Source organism: Pinus tabuliformis, chromosome 9 (assembly GCF_031772625.1).
Source record: "Pinus tabuliformis cultivar Carrire ecotype Pingquan chromosome 9, CPIR1, whole genome shotgun sequence".
In the NCBI taxonomy this organism is placed as follows: Eukaryota; Viridiplantae; Streptophyta; class Pinopsida; order Pinales; family Pinaceae; genus Pinus; species Pinus tabuliformis.
Genome location: NC_142307.1, coordinates 1,354,217,641 through 1,354,226,091, shown reverse-complemented (window position 1 = coordinate 1,354,226,091; position 8,451 = coordinate 1,354,217,641).

Sequence of the window (8,451 nt, the reverse complement as noted above, 5' to 3'; positions counted from 1 at the left end):
AGATGACTTGATAATATTGATAAGCATGATGAAGGAAAATATGATGATCAAGATAACCTTGATACCATAAGAAGGAATGAAGTTGTGAAAGGTTCTCCAATGTTATAGAAAAAGGAAGTGGCTGATCTCCCTAATTTGAGGGGGGGCCTCGAAAGATTATATGTCCTCGTTGAGAGGGAGGGAATATTATGACAATGAATACTTTAAAGTAAATAAAAGTACTATCAATAAATATTCATGAAGTTGCAAAAAAAAAATTGAGAAGATATGAGGATGCATTTGGTGCTATTGTGAAAGAAGAAGAAATCTTCCGACAAATTATATATGAATAATTTGATGATGAAAGCAACATCAAGATTATTGAGGACCCCGAAGGTTTGATTTTACTTATATTTGAGTGTTTATTGCTGATTGGGGTTTGTGTTTGTATTGGTAAATCTCTCCACAAGAAGAATGAAGAATGCTTGGAAAAATGGATATATCTAGTTTAGTTTATAAGGAGAAGTGAAGCATCTAATGGTGGATGCTTGGGATGACATATGACTGACCTATATGTTGATGTCTAGATACCAAAGAGGGAGGGTGGCATTGGTCATGGAGCTTTGACCTTGGATACACACCTATATCCCTGTGTTGATGGTTAGCAAGTAAGCCTGATAGTACCTTGAGTGGTTGAAAGATTAAGTCCATCTTAGTCCCACCCAAATAGAATACCCTAGTAACTTAAGGTATCTAGTTTGCAACATTGAGTGTTCTATAACTCTTCATAGTTCATTTTGAGATCTTCCATGTACATATATATATATATATATATATATATATATATATATATATATATATATATATATATATATATCTATATATATATAAAATTATGAATACCTCCCTAGTTAAGAGGGAGTGTTGAAGAATGTGGCTAGTGTCAGTCTTCATAATTGTACTTGAGTCATAGTGTAATGTATTTGTCAAAAGAAGGAAAAAGAAATTTTAAAATTGACTTATTAAAGCATGGGTTTCATGCTTGGGTTAATTGTTTTTAGGTCAAATCCTCCATTGAAAGCTTCTAGGGTTTATGTCAAGTGTCCTTGTCCATCTGATAATATAAAAGACCCTTCTTGGGCTCTATTTTTCAAAGAACAAATTTATTTTATTGCAAAATAGGTCAAACAAGCCTCCTCCACTAAGTGTGCCTTGAACTCGACAAGTTAGCCTAAATTGAGGGGCAGAAACCACTGTAAAAGAGAAACAACTTGAACTCATTTGAATAAATTCGATCACTCACACAAGAAGTTCAATATACTATAGATGGAAGCTAGAAAAAGGCACAAAATTCAAGGAAGAAAGAAGAAAACCTAGAGAAAGTGAAGGAGGACTTTATCAAGAAAGAAAAGTCGATTTTTTCTCTCTCCTATCCCGCTCGTGCAAAAATATGGAGTGTTACAAGAGGTCAAAATTATGCAATAGACCAGGAGGTCGAAATTATGAAGCTGGGGTCGAAATTTTGTAGCTGGAAATTTGAATTTCTAGATTGTTGTTGGGTTGAAGCTGTTGGAAAAAAAGAGACTAATGAAGTGTGTTGAATAATATTAGAAGGCTGAATTGGTGGAGGAGGAAGGTCTTTGGTTCTAAGATCTTGGTCTATCTCATTTTGAATCTAATGAAGGAAGATTTTCTGAATGGGTTATCCCCTATCTAGGGTTTTTAGCCTTGGCTGAGTGCCTACATCTAGTGTCCTTGATATTTGTAACACCCTCATCCCATATCTAGCCAAGAAACCGACCAAACAGGGTAAATATGTGACGAGAGGCCACTATTATGGGATTCAACCTCCTTGGCGACCTTAAGGAAGTGGAATCGACTAAAACACATCACATAGACCTTCCACATCAGCAACAGAACTCCTAAGAGCCATCCCAACCACTCAGGTAACTAGCCTCTAAGACCAATTGAAGTTTTAGACCATTAAACCCCTAGAAACTCCCTTTATATGGACATGCATGCATCTAGGAGACTCCAAATGCTCCCAAAACATGGGTATGCATGTGTCTAGGGACTTTTCTCCTCAGACTTGTGCCTGCAACTCTGGGATTTGTGCCACTTTTTCGGGCCCAGAGCCCAGGTCACTACCTAGAACTCAACGACACTCTTAGAACTGAAAGATAACAACATAATAAGGATACAAATGCAACTACTTGAACATGGACTTGATTGGACCCATACTAGCCATAACAGGAATTTCATCAAACATGTTACAAATATGTAATCTAGAGGTTAAAAGAACATATATGAACATAGGGGTCTCATACTTATCTGAGAATTGCTAAGAAGCATTGTTCGCTTATATCATTAGCTACATTATCATCTATTAGGTCATAGATACATTGTTCATTCCTTTACAAATCAAACCATGAGGAGATCCATACATCATCACTATCATAATACATGCTAATAACCAGCATAATAAAAACAAAAATATCAAGGATACATCAGCCATAGAATCCAATATAAACCAATACGTTTACACATAAGATGTCAAGGAAAGAACCTCTTATTAATGAATTCAAAATCAAACCTAATATGGGACTACCACGTTCCACCCAACCATAGATTGGTTGAGCTAGATATATCTTCATCCAATCACCCCCACGCCATATTCCAAGCATGACTTTGAGACTCAAACCAAAAGAACCAACCAGGGCATCCTGAGGCTAAACCACTTCACCCTAATCAATAGAAACCAGGCTTTACCACAATCTATATCAGATCACTAGGCCAAAAAAATAAACATGTAATAACAGGCTTTACTGTGATCTCCACCAGATCACTAGGCCAAAACAAGCATGGATTCCACTGGATTTCTCCACCTACACCGTGAGGAATTTTCCTGTCTCCTAGTCTCTTAGGATTTACAACAATCCACAATCTGATCCAGGGATCACTAGGCCCTAAACCAAGACTCCACCCTCTAGGCTTTACTGTATATCCCACCATTCACAGACAAGGATTCCTAGGCCTGATCAAGGGCACCCACATCTAGGCTTTACCATATATCCCTCCATTAACCAGTCGAGGATTCCTATGCCCACCGAGGCAGACAATACCTAGCTTTACCACAACCCACATTCTAGTTCAGGGGTCACTAGGCCAGTGGATTTACCACAATCCACAGTTCGGCTTAGGGATCACTAGGCCATGTTTTATTTATTTCAAAGATCCACCTCACTCAGATTCAAATCCATCCAGAAATCCATCTCAACCAAAACATGATAACCCCATCACACCATGGTATTCGGAAATGGAAAGGCTAGGCTGAAAACACTGTCACAGCTGGAAAAACCCCTTCCATAACAATAAAGATCCACATGCAATACCATGCATGCAAAATCTAGCAGGGAAATCACACATGCAAATCGATACCAGCAAAGAATCTTGTTGTAGCTACTTGATCCTACTCTTCCTTGCTTACTCCTTCCTTCCTCTTGCCTTCTTTGCCTTTCTTGATGCAATGTAAAAGGTCTCCAAGAAAAATATAAGTGTCCAAGAATGAGAGAGAGAGAGAGAATATTGAGAGAGCTCCAAAACTAAATGACAAAAGGCACCAATTGATCCTCAGAAGCCTTTTTATCAATTAGGCCTCTATTTTCTTCAATTTCCATTATTTTCCTTCATTTTCCTCCTCACATGCAACCTGTGACCTTTCACCTTCCTTTTCTCCTAATTTCCATTATTTTCATAAATAAATGTGCCAAAAATACCATTTTTCCTTTCCAAAGCCTTAGCCATTTCCTTTGCCAGTTTCCTTAGCCATAATAAACCAAATGAACACCCACTTGGATGCTTTTCCCACCATTCATCTTGGAATACGTGTCCCATGAACGTGGTCTTATATTTTTATATTTGCATGGATTTTTTAACGAGGGTTGTTACAGAACCCTCCCCCTTGGGGGAACACTGTCCTCGGTGTTCAATGACACCTATAACTAGCAAGACTGCTAAAAACAAAACATACTACCCATGTAGTTTTATATCATAGCTTGTTACAGTATTTACATTAACCATCTGCTAAAACATGACAACCATATCGTTTACTGAAGCTTTATAATAAAACTCATTACGATATTTAAAATAATAATCACATACACACACACACACATTTGCTTCCCCCAACAAATAAAAGGATGCAATGCCTACATCTGCAACAAGGGAATCCAAATGCTCACACCTCCGCCCTCAAAGTAATAACATGATTCACCTCCTTCCCAAGAAGTCAAGAATCCAATGCAAAAGTCAAACTGCATCCAATATCCAGTGCTACAATCCTGCACCACTTATCCTGTCAGTGAATAGTTGCCAGCTAATTGTTCCAAGGAACACTCCCAATGTGCATTTGATTCCATTTGGAAATGCTAACGACCAAAAAAAATATATCACAATGTGCATTTGATTCCATCTGGCAATGCTAATGACAAAAACAAATATGTCCTCGACCTTCCTTTCTCTGCTACACAATCCCTTGGGCAATCCGATCACCCCCTTCTGTCTAGTCACACACCTTCCAAGTTCCGCTGGCACCCCCATCTAGGGCAGTCTATCCCTTGGAAAGGTTTCCTCACATCTAAAGGTCCAAAAATGAAGTCATATCCTTGCCTTAAAACCATCACACCAGTCACAACATGCTCATGGAAATCAATGGACATTGTTGGGCACTAGTGTCCCACAATGGCATTGCTGCTAAAGTTCTTTACCAACACACTATTTCTTGTTCGAATTACTTTTGCTGCTGATGCTAATCTTGCAGTCGGTTTCAACCACCCACAGGGCATTTCTGTGCTTCTTGTACCAAGCACATAACTTCCATTAGATTCAAAATAAATTGAAATAACTTCAAAACATACCTCATTGGTGCCTTTACCATATATCGTGCCATCAATCGGTCAAGGATTCGTAGGCCCATTGAGGCACACAATATATTCTTTATTGCAACCCATAGTCTGGTTCAGGGGTCACTAGGCCAGTCACTTTACCACAATCTAGAGTTAGGTTCAAGGATCACTAGGCCATGTGTTCTTTCTTTCAGAGATCCACCTCACTCAGCTTCGAATCCATCCAGAAATCCAGCTCAACCAAAACATGAGAACCCCATCACACCATGGCTATTTGAAAATGGCAAGGCTAGGCTGAAAACACTGTCACACTTGGCAAAACTCTTTCCATAACAACAAAGAACCACATGAAATACCATACATCCCAAATCTAACAAGGAAATTGCACATGAAAGTCGATACCTGCAAAGAATCCTATTGTAGCTACTTGATCCTGCTCTTCCTTCCTTGCTCATTCCTTCATCTTGCCTTATTTTCCTTTCTTGATCAATTACCAAAGTGCTCCAAGAAAATCCTAAGTGTCTAAGAGTGAGAGAGAGAATAATGAGAGAGCTCCAAAACTGAACTGAGGAAAGGTACCAACTGATCCTCATAAGGCTTTTTATCAATTAGGCCTTTATTTTCTTCAATTTCCATTATTTTCCTTCATTTTTCTCCTCACATGCAACATGTGACCTTTCACCTTCCTTTTCTCCTAATTTCCATTATATTCATAAATAAATGTGCCAAAAATGCCATTTTGACTTTCCAAAGCCTTAGCCATTGCCTTTGTCAATTTCCTTAGCCATCATAAACCAAATGAGCACCCACCAGGATGTTTTTTCCACCATTCAGCTTTGAATACGTTCCCATGACCACTGTCTTATATTTTTATATTTACATGGATTTTTTATCCAGGGTTGTTACATTCTACATGTTTTTTCTTTGATGATTACTTGATGAGAAGAATATAAAATAGGAACTTAAAGACGTTAATAAGAACATAATAATATCACAAGTAATTATCAACATAATAAAATATTTCTTCCTTTATGATTTTCTAACACCTTTATCAAAGATTCCTCTAACTTTATTAAAAAAACTAGTTTTTTCCATCTTGATGAACATGGCATTACAGTTCATTTCGACGTTGTGCCCATTTTTACTAAAATTCATCTTCTTAAAGACATTAGACTCATCTTCAAGTCGGTCGACCCTGATACTAACCTCATTAACCTCTATCTTTCCTACATGTTCTTTTCCTATAAAGGGACATGTTACAAACGAACTAAAGGCATTACCATGGGTTTGTCCTTATTCCCTATAATTGCCAACATTTATATGGAACACTTTGAGTCTGAAGCCCTTAATAGTTTCCATCTTAAACACAAATTCTTGCTTAGTTTTTTTATGATACCTTTGTGGTTGGCCCCATGGCCTCAATAATGTTAACTCCTTTTAGTCCACCTAAATAATGTCTCCCCTCAAATCCAATTCACCTTGAAAATTAAACAATCTAACTTGCTTCCCTTTTTTGATGTCCTTATCTCACGACAACTTGATGACTCCTTGAGTCACAAAGTTTACTGAAAAAAGACTCATATGGATAGGTATATTCACACGAACTCTCACCATCACCCAACCCAAAAAATTTCCATCCTCAACACCTTAGCTACTGGTGCCATTCAAATTCCACTCCATATATTTTTGAAATAGAAAAAGCCTATTTAAGCAAAGCCCTCTTATAAAATGGCTACACTTCCCTCAAATAATAAACTGCTTTTGATTTTCTTTCAACCCCAAAACCTCCAAACCCTTGTCCATCCCCACTACCAAAATCACCCTTCCATACAACTAAGGAATCACTGATCGCATCTCAAAAACCCTTGCAGAAAAGAGCATTAATACTCTCTTTAAACATCACACTACCCTTAAATAATTATTCAAGTATGATAAAGACCACTCTAATCCAATGCTTGTCCCATGGATTTATCAAATTACATATTCTCGCAGGAAAACCTACATTGGGCAAACAAGAAGATCCTTTAAATCTTGTTTAAACGAGCATATAGGAAACACCCAACATAATACAATATTTTAATCAACCATTGTTGAACACTCCCACAATACCAAAGACTTTATTAACTTTGATAATTTCAAAACTTTGTCTCCCCCCTCTTAATCCATCGTCGCATCGATGGGGAAGTTCTCAAAATTGAAAACACTCCAACAATTTCAATCGATAAGATGACTTCAAATTAAGACACTCTTGAAAACTTGTCATCCATCATTTCTCCTCTATTCAAAATAATTATAACTCCTTAAGTTAAAGCACTCCCCCACCCCTCCCCCGCACCCCCGTCCCCGTCCTCACGTTGTTTCATTTGTTTATTTATTTTGTAAGAATCTAATATGACAATCTCATAATTTTTTTGGAATATAATATGACAATTTTATAATTTTAAATGCTTTAAATTCTACAATTATTCTATATTTTTTTTTTTGTATCCTAGAGGAACCCAACAACCCCCTTGAAACATAGCTTCCTGTAAATCTATGGCGGCTTGTCATCCTCTCTATAAACTAGGTCATCACTGGGGGATTTGAACCTTGGATCTCTAAATTTTCTTAAGACTCACATTACTTCAATCACCAATTGAATTGACCCCCTAAAACTACAATTATTCAATATTCACATCCTAATCCTATCTCATTTTTTTAATTCATTATATCTCATAATAATAATATGAATCTTAGAAAATTAATATAATAATAAATTTTATTTTCTCTATAACTATACCTTTCATTTTTCTTATAATTTTAAATTTTTATTAATTAATGAACCTTTGTACTACATACATTCTTATTAAAACTCTCTTCTTTAACCCAATAATATAATAGAATCATTAAAATTAATATTATCAGATTAAAATAGATGCTTCGCAATAACATTTAATTTTAATAATATTATTGTTAACCCTTCTAATTATTCTTCCCTTTCATTTAATTATAATATATCATCATCATTATCAATAATGTTAAATAACTTCATAATAAAGATAAAAAATTAATATTAATATAGGTTAAACAATTTCATAATAAAAATAAAAAATTTAATATTAATATAATAATGATGGCAAATCATCTTATAAATAATAACTTCATTACAATTTATCAATTTTAAATTATGAATATAATAATAACATTATAAATTTTTTTGTTAGTATTATAATATTATTATTTTAAGATAATTTATAAATTAGTATAATATTAATTAATAACTATAATATTCCGTAATTATAATATATAATAATTATATTTTTATAGTTAAAATTATAACAATATAATATTTTATAATTATATCAAAAAGTTCTGATGTTAGCTTAATTAGTCGAGTCTTTTTAGTTAAGCATCTCTACTATTGAAAGGTCACAGGTTCAATTTCTCTCAACACTCTTGGGGTCAAGGTTTGTGTTTGAGTCGACAAAAAGTGATTCCTTAAAGTGGATCTACTTGGAACAATATTCTGTCGATGTAGCGAGTCACTGATATCTGGGACCATGAACCACATAGAAAAAAATAATTATAT